We start from the raw sequence: 14,958 nt of genomic DNA on the forward strand, positions 1-14,958 counted from the left end.
GCTAATCACTGCCGCTATAAAATGATCGAGGTTTGAAAGTGAACGATTGTCGAGATATTACATTAAAGGAAGCATCTTAAGGGCAAAAAATAAAGAGAAAAAAACGCTAATCACTCCCGCTATAAAAAATGAGTTTAGAAGAATGTCCAAAAGAAAGGTCAACAAAGAGATCAACTGATTACCAAACGTTACATCGACAACTTTTCACTTCTAAATACCTCATCTTCGTTTTCCAGGGCAGTTTTTCTTTATCTTGTTATGCGCACTAAGTCAGGAATACCGCGTACAAATTGCCGAGCGTGTCCCGATTTGGTATGTAAGTCCTTTCTACCTCTACCTGTGTTTGTTTACCTGTCACTGCACACCTGACCTGCACACACCAACCTGTTTCCGTAACCCTAAGTTGTACCATGGCTGTTGTTGTGGTTGTTGTTGTGGTGGTGGTGGTAGTTATCACATATGTTGTACAGCACATTTTTAGATCGTTAACCACTCATCCGAGGCTTCTTTCTCTCTCTTCCTTCCTTCCTACTTTCCTCCCTCTCTCTCTATTCCTCCTCCTCCTCCTTTTCTTCTCTCATCACTCAAGTTAATTAATCGCTAAAGCTTAATAGAAGTTACATAATAAGTACACACACACACACACACACACACACACACACACACACACGCAAGCACTCAAATAAAACTACTGTGAGCAAAAGCGAGGAATAAAAACTAAAACAAGATCCACTTCACTAACCTAGCAAATTAAGCTTATACGAAATTATTCACTAAAACAAAACAAACAACAACAAAAAAAAGAATAAAGCTGTGCAAATGATCAAGGGCAAAAGGTATACGATCGTAACTCTATACAGGCTAAAGCTTCTTCTTAACTACTTGCTAACAGAGAAATAAATGTAATAATAATAATAATGATAATGATAATAGTAATAATAATTGTAAAGTACGATTGTAAGGAAGCTGTTGTGGGACCATGCAAGGATTTGGGGGGCGGTATGTGCGTGTGTGTGTGTGTGTGTGTGTGTGTGTGTGGGTGTGGGTGTGGGTGTGTGTGTGTGTCGCCCCCTCTCCCCTTAGGCCTCTCACCTGTAGGCCTATATTTTTAAGTCTTCGTCAGTTTCGTTGTATTGAAGGGAACTTAAACTATTCGTGTGTGTGTGTGTGTGTGTGTGTGTGTGTGTGTGTGTGTGTGTGTGTGTGTGTGTGTGTGTGTGTGATGCAGTATACTTATCAATATCTTATGTATCTATGTGTACGCATGCATGTGTGTGTGTAGGTATACGCAGACACATGTGCGTAAATGTGTGTGCATGTGTAGGCTGAGGGAATGCTCTGCTAAGACTAAACACACTCTCTCTCTCTCTCTCTCTCTCTCTCTCTCTCTCTCTCTCTCTCTCTCTCTCTCTCTCTCTCTCTCTCTCTCTCTCTCTCTCTCTCTCCCCCAGTTACGAATATCCACATCACACATTCACTCTAACGTAATTAATTTTCTTATATCGAAGGTTTTTCACTAATTTTAACCTATTCGTTCAACTTACATTCATTTTATATTTCTCTGTATAAGTAACGAATTTCCTTATGTCGAAGGTTTTTACACTAATCTTAATCTATTCGTTCAATGTCATTCTTCCTCATTTTAGTTTCACATTCTCAAAACTCTTACATTCACTTTATATTTCTCTGTATAAGTAATGAATTTCCTTATATCGAAGTTTTTACACTAATCTTAATCTATTCGTTCAATGTCCTTCTTCTGCACTTTAGTTTCACATTCTCAAAACTTTTACATTCACTTTATATTTCTCTGTATAAGTAACGAATTTCCTTATGTCGAAGGTTTTTACACTAATCTTAATCTATTCGTTCAATGTCATTCTTCCTCATTTTAGTTTCAGATTCTCAAAACTCTTACATTCACTTTATCTTTCTCTGTATAAGTAACGAATCTCCTTATATCGAAGTTTTTAACACTAGTCTTAACCTATGCGTTCTTTGACATTCGTGTGCAGTTTAGTTTAACATTTTCATTTACTTCACTTTTGTCTGCATTTTAATCTATTTTTACCGTCACGTGCTGGATAACCGGTTTCATTCATTCATTTGTACAACATTTTTTTCTATCACAAGCTAAATATATGTACACTTTTTTATGCTCACTGGAGAATCAAGGTAATTTTTTTATATACATCACACATTAGAAATGACACGTAAAGACTAACTATTTCTTTATGCTCGAGTTTTGGGAGACAAGTTTTAATCTGTCTTAATTTGTTTGCTCATTAATCTCTCCTTTTTTCCTCGGTGTTTCGTTTCTTTTACTAATTCAATATATCTCAGTCCTTTTTATAACTTGGATCTGTTATTATATGTTTTAAGCGGTTTTTCCAAGTGGCTGCGTAATCGATTTTGTGTTATGAATGATATGTTTAAAATTCTCCTCTAAAAATCAACGTATATATAAATTGCAAGTAATTTTCTACGATTTTTGAACGGCATCTTAATCTCTTTGTCAGTTTAAACCTTTCCAACGCATTTTTTTTCATTTTTTTATTGTCTTTCTCTTGTCCAAACTTTTCAATGACTTTTACTTCTTTCAAGTTAATGTACTAAATAATGTTTCCTGACACGAGTACGATGGTTGTTCGATTATCCCAAATATCCTCTTTTGCGACATTCTAAACCTCAAAACGATTTACCTAATTTCCTGCTAGTCGGGAAATTAAAGTATGTACTCTCTCTAAGATATATATGAATTACAAATCGCGCTTCCTTCCACTTCGTCTTTTCGCAAACTAAACATTTTCTCACGTTCTAGATTTGCTGTTGTCGTAAAAGTCGTCGTTATCGCAAACACAAACATGAACATTGCTTCCTCGCTGCCCACTCAAGACTTAGCTCCTACCACTTCTTAGCCTACCAGAGAGAAAACAAAACAACGAACAAAGACGAACCTATATACAAATCCTTAACCAACAGCATAAACACTAGATTCAGACATACGCGAAACAATATACACGTACTGATGGAACAAGAAACAAGCTACCGGGCGGAATTCGGGTCCCTACATACACACACAAAAAGGAAGAATCTTAACTATACCAAACCTTAATCACTTCGTTAAACGCTACACTCGGACTTGTGCGCGAAAACGTATACACTGATAGATAAGTGAAACGAACTACTGGTATGATACACGTTCTTACACAAAAAAGGGAAGAATCTTATACCATTCCTTAATCATTTCCATTAACCGAGTACTTAGGATACGAGAGAAAGGATTTACACAGATAGAATGAAGGAGAAATAAGGGAACAGGTATCATACGAGTGTCTACACCTTACCAAACATGGGGAAAACAAATACATACCCTTACACACATTCTTAATCAGCTCCTTAAACCCTACACTGAGGAATACGAGAGAAAGGATGATAGATTGAAGGAGAAATAAGCCAACAGGTATCATTCGAGTGCCTAAGCCTTACCAAACAAAGAAAACCAAGATATACCTACACACACATCCTTAATCATATCCATCAACCCTACACTGAGGAATACGAGGGAAAGAATTTACACTGATAGACTGAAGGAGAAATAAGCCAACAGGTATCATACGAGTGCCTAAACCTTACCAAAGAGGAAGAAAACAAATACATACCCTTAAACACATCCTTAATCAGCTCCATAAACCCTACACTGAGGAATACGAGGGAAAGAATTTACACTGATAGACTGAAGGAGAAATAAGCCAACAGGTATCATACGAGTGTTTACACCTTACCAAACATAGAGAAAACCAAGATATACCTACACAAACATCCTTAATCAGTTCCATAAACCCTACACTAAGGAATACAAGAGAAAGAATATACACAGTTAGATGGGAAAAGCAAGATGTCATGTATAATTCGAGTGCCTGAACCTTAACAATCAGAGAGAACTTAGAACACACCCCCTTAATCCCTTCCACAAGCCTTACACTCCTCTACGAAATAAAATAAAAATATGCACAATTAGATAAAGAATCAGGCTAACAGGTATGATCTAAGTACCTACACTTTACCAACCACAAATATAACGATGGAAGTAACTTTATACACATTTTTAACAAACTCTTGAAATTTTAAACCTAGCTATGAGCAAAAAGAGGAATTAAACTGATAGAGAAAATTAAAAACAAGCTAACAGGCATAATACGAGTTCCTACACTTTACCAACCACAAAAATAACGAGGGAAGTAACTTTATACACATTCCTAATAAACTCTTGAAATTTTAAACCTATCTATGAGCAAAAAGAGGAATTAAACTGATTGATAAAATGAGAAAAAGCTAACTGGTATCGTACGAGTTCCTACAGCTTACCAAACACAAAAATAATGAAGAAATTGATTTAATACACATCCTTAACATAAACTCTTGAAATTTTAAACCTATCTATGAGCAAAAAGAGGAATTAAACTGATAGAGAAAATGAGAAAAACGCTAACCGATATCGTACGAGTTCCTACAGCTTACCAAACTCAAAACTAATGAAGAAATACCTTATACACATTCTTAATAAACTCAAATTTTAAACCTATCTATGAGCAAAAAGAGGAATTAAACTGATAGATTGAATGAGAAAAAATCTAACAGGTATAATTCGAGTTCCTACAGCTTACCAAACACAAAAATAATGAAGAAATACCTTATACACATTCTTAATAAACTCAAATTTTAAACCTATCTATGAGCAAAAAGAGGAATTAAACTGATTGATAGAATGAGAAAAAATCTAACAGGTATAATACGAGTTCCTACAGCTTACCAAACACAAAAATAATGAAGAAATTGATTTATACTCATCTCTAAAATAAACTCTTGAAATATTAAACTTATCTATGAGCAAAAAGAGGAATTAAACTGATAGAGAGAATGAGAAAAAGCTAGCAGGTATAATTCGAGTTCCTACAGCTTACCAAACTTAGAAGATATTGATTGAAATACGTTCATACACATTCTTAATAAACTTAAATTTTAAACCTATCTATGAGCAAAAAGAGGAATTAAGCTGATTGATAGAATGAAAAACAAACTAACAGGTATAATTCGAGTTCCTACAGCTTACCAAACTTAGAAGATATTGATTGAAATACGTTTATACACATTCTTAATAAACTTAAAATTTAAACCTATCTATGAGCAAAAAGAGGAATTAAGCTGATTGATAGAATGAAAAACAAGCTAACAGGTATAATTCGAGTTCCTACAGCTTACCAAACTTAGAAGATATTGGTGGAAATACCTTTATACACATTCTTAATAAACTCTTGAAATTTTAAACCTATCTATGAGCAAAAAGATAATATACACAAATAGATAGAAAGAAAAAAAGAAGCTAACAGGTATCATACGAGTTCCTACAGCTTACCAAACTTATTTAGAACCAACAAATGCCTATATACAGATCCTTAATCAACTTCACGAATCCTACACTTAGTCAAATGCAGACAGGGTATACACGAATAGTTATAACGAGGGAGAAATAAGCTAACAGGTATAATACAAGTTTCTAGGCCTATCTCAAACACGATGGTGGATGTTATGTTATAGTTGTTGTTAGTCATTAAGCTAGCAGGTATTGTACGGGTTCCTAGGCCTAACTTAACATGATAATGGGTGTTGTTGTTGTTGTTGTTGTTGTTGTTGTTGTTGTTGTTGTTAAGAAGCTGCCAGGTATTGTACGTGTTCCTAGGCCTAACTTAACATAATGATGGGTGTTTTTGTTTTGTTGTTGTTGTCGTTGCTATTAGCGGGTCAGGAGGACATACACGCCACACTCATTGGTCTAGGAAGAGGTCACCACCACCATCACCACCATCACCACCACCACCACCACCACCACCATCACCTGCTTCTTCCTGACTCCAAATGTTTAGTGTTGTGCCCAGGTGGTGTAGGGCATAATTAACCTGTCATTATTTTGTCCGTAGATAATTTTTCCACTTTCCATTCATTTTTTTTTTACAACAAAGGAGGCAGCTCAAGGGCACACAAAAAAAACAATAATAAAAAAAGCCCGCTACTCGCTGCTCCCAAAAAAGAATTAAAAGAGGTGGCCGAAAGAAAGATCATTGTAGTACTTATTATTTTTCTAATTATCTTCTTCTTTTGATTGGTTAAGGATGATGTTTTATCCATTCATTTGGACGTTTGTTTGTATTTTCGCTCTGAAGTTGATTAATTTGTTTTTTTGAAGGAATGTAAGTCTGTTGTTTGGGTTATCTTGAGTTTATTTCCTTCTATTTGTTTTATTTCCATCTATTTTATTTTTTCTCTTCATTTTCAGAACTTTAAAATTCGACCTGTTATTTCCACTCATTCAATCCTCCTCTTCTGCTGTACATACTTAAACTTACTGGATTTGTTTAATTTCTTTTACTTTAATCCTTTTTTCTATTCATTTTCAGAACTTAAAAATTGACCTGTTATTTCCACTCGTTCAATCCTCCTCTTCTGCTTTACCTACTTATAAACTTTGGGTATTTGTTCAATTTCTTTTACTTCCATTTTTATTTTTCTATTCGTTTTCAGAACTTAAAAATTGACCTGTTATTTCCACTCGTTCAATCCTCCTCTTCTGCTTTACCTACTTATAAACTTTGGGTATTTGTTCAATTTCTTTTACTCCCATTTTTATTTTTCTATTCGTTTTCAGGACTCAAAAATTGACCTGGTATTTCCACTCGTTCAATCCTCCTCTTCTGCTGCACATACTTATAAGCTTTGGGTATTTGTTGAATTTCTTTTACTGCCATTTTTATTTTCTATTCGTTTTATAAGTTTACAATCGACCTGTCCTTTCCATTCTTCCTTTCCTCTTCTACTGTTTTACATACTTAAGCTTAAGCAATTTCTTTAACTTCCATTTTTCATTTATTTACTTACAGAACCTTACAATCGGTCTGTCATTTCTATTTGTATTTATCCTCTGTACTGTTTTATATATTTAAGTTTAATGTATGTGCTCAATTTCTTTTACTACCATTTCTTTTTTTATGTTTACTTACAGAACTTTACAATCGATCAATCACATCTATTCGTATATATCCTCTGTACTGTCTCACATTCTTAGTTTATATATTTTTTTGTGAGTCTTATTTTAATTCGTAAAGCTAATGGTGGAAATGTGTTCAGTTTCGCATAACTCTCTCTCGTGTTCTCTTGTTTTTGTTTTGTTTTCGTCGCTAAAACTACAAACAGATTCTAACGCTACTAATCAGCCTGGTGTTTAGATTCGATCCTTTGTCCGGCGCTATTTAGCATTCTTAACTAAATATTTTGTGGTGTTTTTTTTCAAGAATGATAACCTATTGATGGAACTGTCTCTACCTTCATATTACTTTCTCTGATGTGTTTTTTTTTTCATTTTTATTTTTATTTCTCACCTTTCAGACTTCAAAATCACACTCTGTCATTGCACTCATCCAGCTATTCAGTCTTTTTTTTTTTCATTTTCCTTGTGACTTTATTTCTGTTTTCATGTGTTCACACTTTTAAAGCTTATTATTCATCAACCAGTTTTTACGATGCATCAAGTTCTTCGTCTTTTTTTTTTGCGTTCTAAGTCATTACTATTTGTGAACTTCTTTTGGGGAATGTATAGTTTTTCTTCTTGTTGTGGTGGCAATGTCTTGAACTTTAAACTTTCTCTCTCCTCTGCGTATTTTCCATTCTTAAAATTGCTAGTATATGATTGTACTCTTTCTCTGTCCTTTCGTAAGTTTTTCCATTCTTAAAACTGCTGGTATATGATTGTACTCTTTCTCTGTCCTTTCGTAAGTTTTTCCATTCTTAAAACTGCTAGTATATGATTGTACTTTTTCTCTGTCCTTTTGTAAGTTTTTCCATTCTTAAAACTGCTAGTATATGATTGTACTCTTTCTCTGTCCTTTCGTAAGTTTTTCCATTCTTAAAACTGCTAGTATATGATTGTACTCTTTCTCTGTCCTTTTGTAAGTTTTTCCATTCTTAAAACTGCTAGTATATGATTGTACTCTTTCTCTGTCCTTTCGTAAGTTTTTCCATTCTTAAAACTGCTGGTATATGATTGTACTTTTTCTCTGTCCTTTTGTAAGTTTTTCCATTCTTAAAACTACTATGTATATGATGTACTCTTTATCTTCTCTTTTCCCTTCTTAAAACTACTAAAATGTGATGTACTTTCAATCTCTCCTCTATATTTTCCATTCTTAAAACTACTAGAATATGGTGTACTCTCAATCACTCCTCTTATTTTCCCTTCTTAAAACAACTAAAATATGATGTACTCTTTCTTCTCCTTTTTCCATTCTTAAAACTACTAGAATATAATGTACTTTCAATCTCTCCTCTTAATTTCCATTCTTAAAACTACTTGAATATGATGTACTCTCAATCTCTCCTCTTATTTTCCATTCTTAAAACTACTTGAATATGATGTACTCTCAATCTCTCTTATTTCCCTTCTTATAACAACTCGTATTGGGTGTAGCAGCCAGATCCTCTTCCTCCACTCCTCAGTAACTCTACCCCGGAATGAATCACTAGTACGCGCACTTAAAACATTCTACTATATAATTATTTACATTCACCGTATAGTGTAGAGTCCCTTTAAAATTAGTCGTACTGCTAACCTGTTTTCTTCCTTTTAAAATGCTTAATAACTTGCCACTTACTGCTAGATATAATTGTTTCTCTGTCTACATTTATCTCTTGGTCTATGTGTCTTTTTGTCTCTCTTTCTCTCCCTTTCTCCCTCTCTCTCTACCTGTTCACCGTCTACATATACGTTCTACCTGTCTGCGTCTCTGCCTACACAACTGCCTACCTTTCTTTACACCTACGAAGTCACATCTGCCTACCCCGATAACAGAGAGAAAGCCAGAATTACAGATGAGGAGGAGGACTAGGAGAAGGAGGAGGAGGAGGAGGAGGAAGAAGGGCGATAATCTGAGTTAAGAGGAAGGGATAACGAATTAACAAGCCCTAAACCCTGATCATAGCGAGAGAGGGAGAGGAAGAGAGCGAGGGGGGAGGGGAGAAGGGATTACTTATCACTAAACTTTCTAACTTAAGTCTGACCGCGATTCTTTGTGCCTCGCCGCCTCGCCCGCTGTGGCTGAATTACCTGCCGTAGGAGAGCACCTAATGAGATCGAGGTGGCGGCAGAGGAGGAGGCTGCTACACCCGCCTTGTCCGAGTGTACCGAGTGTGAGGGCGGCGGGGAGGGTGTTGAGGTGCCCGCCGCCGTATGTGATGTCCATCGGGTCGCTATGATATGATTTTGTGTTCTGTTGGTACCGTTTTTTGACTTGTTTCCATTTTCTTTCTTTGGGTGTCAAGTGTGCGCCGCCGTGAATCGTGTCCGTCACTACAATTAAAGATTTTTGGGGGTTTTATCGGCACCGTTTTGATTTGCTTCTGTTTTTCTTTCCTTCTGGCACGTTCACGCTCACTGGTTCTTCCGTTCTCGATGTTGTTGTTGTTAGTCATGGTATGTGGATGAGCACCAGTGAGTTACCCAGTTCCAGACTCCCACAAGCTCCACCGCCGTCTCCAGTCTTCACCTTCCCTCCCTCCCCTCCCAGAGTCAGTAACCACCCCCCAGGAGCCTCACGCGGTACTTAACAGTGATCGCTTCTTTCTCGGCGGGTTTTTCGGTCCTGGTGTAATTTTCTCCGGCAATTTCCCGGGACTGCCTCTGGCCACGGTCGGTTTGGCCTGTGTCGTCGGCAGCCACTGAGACTCTGCTCCTTCCATAGGCGGCCACAAGCCCCATTGACTCCCTATGATGAGCCCAAGGAGGGTCGTTGGCTGGCGGAGAGTGACGGGGCTCGCACGCTGTTTTTCTCCTGATGAACTCCAATGAACTCCAATCGAAATTTCCTTCCCCAAACCCGGCCGTTACATAAAGAGGAACCTTGTGGCCGCGGACGAGAGGGCGGCAGCGGGCAAGACCTCCTAACCCCGACGTCATGGGGGAGGTCACGCCCGCCCGGATCCTCACGCCCGTTGTGCAGCCAGGTGGTATGGTGCTCTGACAGCCTCCTCGCTTAGTGCCAATACCAGTGTCTAGCGCCCCGCCCTCCTCACAGGCGTCTCGTCCTCCTCCTTTGCTGTGTTCCTTTCACGCCTTTGTACCGGCGCTCACACCCATCACCCACCATCCGAGGACCGCCGCCTCCCCCCGCCTCTACCTAAGCTCACGGGACAACCCACCCCGCCGCGAGGAGGAACAACAACAATAATAACAGCGCCAGCAGGAGGAGGAGGACCAGGGCCGCGGGCATACAGAGGGGGGCGGCGAGGAAGACACGAGGAGCGGCGGTGTTACATCACGACCGGGCGGCGGCGGCTGTTAGGAAAGACCCCGAAAAACTTACCCCCCCGACCCCCACCTCTTTCTCTTGTTCCCACGCCCACGTCCCCGCCCGCCGCCGCGCCGCTCTTCGCCCCGCCCACCCCAGACTTGGTTCTTTCTTTCCCTCCCCGTGAACCCTTCTTGTCCCCGCACTTTGTTCTTCCGTTAATGTTGTTGGTTTACTAATAAGTACTCCCTAACTTAGCTTCTTTCTGTTTCCGAATTACTTTGTTCTTAACCATCTTTTCCCCTTTAGTTAGTTAGCTAGTTAGTTGGTTTCTCATCCTTCCTTTGTTGAGCTTTAAATTCTTTCTTATCTTGTTTCTGTGTCCGAATTTCTTAGTTTTTCTCTTCTTATCTTTCTCATACGTGTTTTGTTTCATCCGCTGAAGTTGATGTTCCAGTACTTTCTTTCATATGTATTAATGTCTTCCTATATCCTTGTTTTACTCTCATCTCCCATCCTTCCTTTGTTTCATCCCCGAACGTTGATTTTCACACATATAAACTTTTTTCGATACTTTTTTTTGGTCTTCGTTCCCCTTCAACTCAAGTGATCGTCCCCATATCCTCTCGCCATTGGAAAAGAAAAAAAAATGTATATAAAAACAATAAAGTCTATCCTTGTCTTCCTAACCAGCCTCCTCACGTCCGTTCATCAGTGTCAGAAATCATAGAACAAGTCTGCTGTTATTTTTTTTCTTTCCAACTCCTGTCGAGAAAAATATATTGTTGAAATTGTCTTTGTGGCATAACCTGTTTTTCTCCTTTAAATTTATTGAGTTTGTGTATCACTGGAACGCTGATTTTTTTTTTTTTTTTGAGAGTGAAGAAAAATAGAGAATTACACCTCCTTCTTTTCTTTCTCCTCCTCCTCCTCCTCCTGCTCCTCCTCCTCTTTCTCCTCTTCTTCCTCCTCCTCTTTCTCCTCCTCCTCCTCCTCCTCCTCTTTCTCCAGTACGGTTCCTTTGTTTTGTCTACGAATGCATCTTACTGATTTTGATCTCACGATGTATAAAATAAAAAAAATATATAAAAAGGTGTTACACGACTATTTCCCTCCTAATATTTTTTTTAAGTCAATTTCTTGTTTTGTCGAAACTGAAAAATAGAGAAAAAAAAGCTACTCCGATTTTTTTCTTTTATACTGTACAAACTTCTTTCATCATCGTCATCATCATCAACATCACGTCTTCACACACCAACATTTCCTTCACTTTTTTTTTTTTAATTTTACTCAATGTCCTTTTCTTTCTTTGTTTCAGAAAGGTGAGTGCGTGTCCTTGGAGTCGATGTGTGGAGAATATGCAGCATTTGGGTGAGTACAGCTGTGCATTTGTCCATCTATTTATTTGTGCTTGTGTATGTCATTGCATGCGACAATTTTGCGTGGGAGGAAAATAAGGAAGGAAGGAAAATATATTAAGCAAAGGGATAAGAAAGGAAGGAAGGAGTAGGAATGTTGGGAACTGAATGGAAGGGAATGGAGGAAGTAGGAAGATGAGGGGAACTGACGAGATAGTGGAAGGGAAGGGAAGGGGACTGATGGGTGAGGGAGGAAGGGAATGTAGAAAGTAGGAAGGGCAAGGAAGGGAAGGGAGAAAGTAGGAAGGGAGTAAGACTAGGGGATGAGGGGAACGGAAGGGAAGGGATGGAAGGTTTGGGTAAGCGATAAGGTATAGAAGGGGACTGAAGGGTAAGGGAAAGGGAAGGGAAGGGAAAGGAAGGGTAAGAAATAGATAAACCAGAAACGGAAAGGAGCTAAAAGGGAGAGGAAATAGGAAAGAATGATTACCACTGTGTTGTTATTACGAAGCACCCAAATTATACAGCTTACGAAAGTTCCTGCATTTGAATGAACTGGATGGACTCAGGAAGTGAAGGGAGAAGCTGTAGATAGACACGAGAAATGGTCACGAAGATTAGTAAAGCGACTCTTCTTATTTCTGCGCCATTGGGAAGAAAAAATGGGAGTGAGAAAACGAAAAAAAATGGGAGCTGGAGAAAATGGAAGTCGTGCGTTGTTAAGTCCGTTTTCTTTGTGCTTTTTTGTTGCGAGTGCGTGGAAAATGAGAAAAGGTTATGCGTTTTGTGCGTTTTCTTTGTTTTCAGATGTCAGTGCGTGTAGAAAATGGGAAAATGTGAGTTTAGTCCGTTTTCTTTGAGTTGTCGTTTACGAGTGCTGAGGAAAATGGGAAGTGGATAAGTATAGTCCGTTTTTTTTGTTATCTGTTGCGAGTGCGTGTAGAAAATGGGAAGAGGGTGAGTTTAAACCGTTTTCTTTGTTATCTGTTGCGAGTGCGCGGAGAAAATGGGAAGTGGGTGTGAGTTAAGTCCGTTTTCTTTGTGTTTTCGGCTACCAGTGCGCGTGATCATTCTGTGAAGTTGGACACTTTATAACGAAGAAAGAAAATAAGGAAAAAGAATGGTGTGTTATTCTCTCTCTCTCTCTCTCTCTCTCTCTCTCTCTCTCTCTCTCTCTCTCTCTCTCTCTCTCCCCCCCAGTGTCAGTGAGGCGTGTAAGAGAGGCGTTACGAGCCTAATTGTTTGCTAAAAAATTGGTCGCAGAAAGTGAGGCAACTCGAGGACAATTGGCAACACTGCGGAGGAAAGTTAGAGCGGAAAAAGTGTCTTAATTTGGCGCAGAGAGAGAGAGAGAGAGAGAGAGAGAGAGAGAGAGAGAGAGAGAGGGAGAGGGAGAGGGAGATATGAATTAAAGAGATTCTGTTGAAGTTCTTCGCTATGTTTATATTTTTTGTCTAAAGAATTAATTTTTTGGATAGGTAAAGACGGATAAAAATAGATAGATAGATAGATAGAGAGAGAGAGTGTATGTGTGTGTGTGTGTGTGTGTGTGTGTGTGTGTGTATGTGTGTATATCAGTATCTAAAGAATTATTTTTTTGGATAGGTAAAGACAGATATAGATAGATAGATAGATAGAGAGAGAGAGTGTATGTGTGTGTATGTCAATATCTTTGGTTATCCGAAATCACTCACTACTAAACACTGGTCCGTTACTTCGTCTCATCGTCAACATTACATAATTTATCTACTCCTAATAAGTACTGTATAGATATTTTTTTCCTTTTATTTATTTCTCTGCGTGATGGGTCGAGTCTCGCGTGTAACATTGCCATAATCTGATGTCTGTGTGTTGGATAGGTCAGACTAAGACGTAGGAATTAGTCATCTTTGGGTTAATCTTTGGAGGAGGAGGAGGAAGAGGAGGAGGAGGAGGAGGAGAAATGAAGGATAATCATAATAACCAGGAAATACTTCTCTTGTCATGGACGTTGTGTTACCTAGCCTACATATCTATTGTTTTTGTTTGTTTTGTTTTCTATTGACTTATTATGCTTGAGGGAAGGAGGGAGGTGAAGGGAAGTAAGGGAGGTTCTAGTCCTTTGGTTAAGTTGGGTAAGGGCGTAAGGGAGAATCTAGAGAGGTGGAAGGGAAGGGAGATGGACCGGGGGGAAGAATGAGGTTTTCGATTCCTTTGGTTGGCAGGGAGGGAGGTTCGGAAGGGTGGAAGGGGGTTGGGTCAGGGAGGTTATAGTGCTTTGGTTTACTTCGGTGAGGGTGGAGGGGAAGAGATATGGAAAGGGTGGAATGGTAAGGAATAACAAGCCTTCCGATTCCCTTAGTTGTGTGTGTGTGTGTGGGGGGGAAGGGGAGATTTTATAAGTCCTTTGGTACACTTAGTTGGGTTGGAATGGAAGGGATGGATGAGAGAGGTGGAAGATTGAGTAAGGATGCAACACAGGGGTTTAAATTCCCTTGCTTGACGGCGGAGCTTGGATGTGGGCGAAGGGGTCGAGGAGGAAGGGGGGGTTAGATTCTATAAGTCCTTTGCTTCACTTAGTTGGGTTGGAATGGAAGGGGAGAGATGGGAACGTTGGAAGAGTGAGTGAGGATGCAACACAAGGCTTTCGATTCCCTTCGTTGACGGCGGAGCTTGGATGTGAGCGAAGGGGTCGAGGGAGGAGGAACGAGGCGGAGGAGGTTGCGGGGTGTTGGTATTATAGGAACCCTGAATGGAGATGTAATTTATGATTTGATCCCCGAGGCTGGAGGCTTAATAGATGCGTGTATGCTCCAGCGGGCAGGGGTCGGGAAGTGAGGCTGAGGCGGCGGTGGCTGTAATAATGACGGAGAGGCGGGAGGGAGGGAGATATAAGGGATGCTGGAGAGGGAGATGCAGAGTAATGAGAAAGGATAGAAGGAGGGAGAAAGGGAGGTAGAGGGAGGTGAAGAGCCTGTGAGGTGAAGGGAGAACTAAAGAAGGAAAGTAATGATACGTACTACTGAAAATAAGGGAGGGAGGGAGAGGAAGGGAGAAATTAGAGATGCAATATAGGAAAGGAGGTACGGAGTTATGAGAAAGAAGAGAGGGAGAAAGGGAGAAGTGTCTAAAGGGAGGGAAAGGAAAAATAAAGAAGGAAAATGAGGAAATAAGGAGAAAGAATAGAGATAGGAAGACACAGAGAAATGAAGAGTGGGTAGGAGAGGGTGAATAAAGAGGAAAAGAAGGAAAACACAAAGAAGGAAAATGGAGGAAGGGAGATTTGT

The 14,958-nt window shown here is 39.2% G+C and overlaps 2 long non-coding RNA genes across 5 annotated transcripts in view; one reads left to right on the plus strand and one right to left on the minus strand.

Annotated features, from left to right (window-relative positions):
* LOC127006961 (uncharacterized) overlaps window positions 1-7,203 on the minus strand; it is an 18,766-nt gene extending 11,563 nt beyond the window's left edge. Inside the window, exons 1-2 of the long non-coding RNA XR_007759937.1 lie at window positions 7,061-7,203; window positions 1-6,938 (exon numbers count right to left, since the gene is read on the minus strand). This is a non-coding gene — a long non-coding RNA (uncharacterized LOC127006961). The remainder of the gene's footprint in view (window positions 6,939-7,060) is intronic.
* The window catches only part of LOC127006962 (uncharacterized), a 32,346-nt gene that overhangs the window by 2,926 nt on the left and 14,462 nt on the right, over window positions 1-14,958 (plus strand). For all 4 annotated transcript variants that reach the window (XR_007759938.1, XR_007759939.1, XR_007759941.1 and 1 more), the window contains exons 3-4: window positions 31-1,717; window positions 1,843-14,958. The exon at window positions 1,843-14,958 is cut by the window's right edge. This is a non-coding gene — a long non-coding RNA (uncharacterized LOC127006962). The remainder of the gene's footprint in view (window positions 1-30; window positions 1,718-1,842) is intronic.

The sequence above is a fragment of the Eriocheir sinensis genome, chromosome 34 (assembly GCF_024679095.1).
Source record: "Eriocheir sinensis breed Jianghai 21 chromosome 34, ASM2467909v1, whole genome shotgun sequence".
NCBI lineage: Eukaryota > Metazoa > Arthropoda > Malacostraca > Decapoda > Varunidae > Eriocheir > Eriocheir sinensis.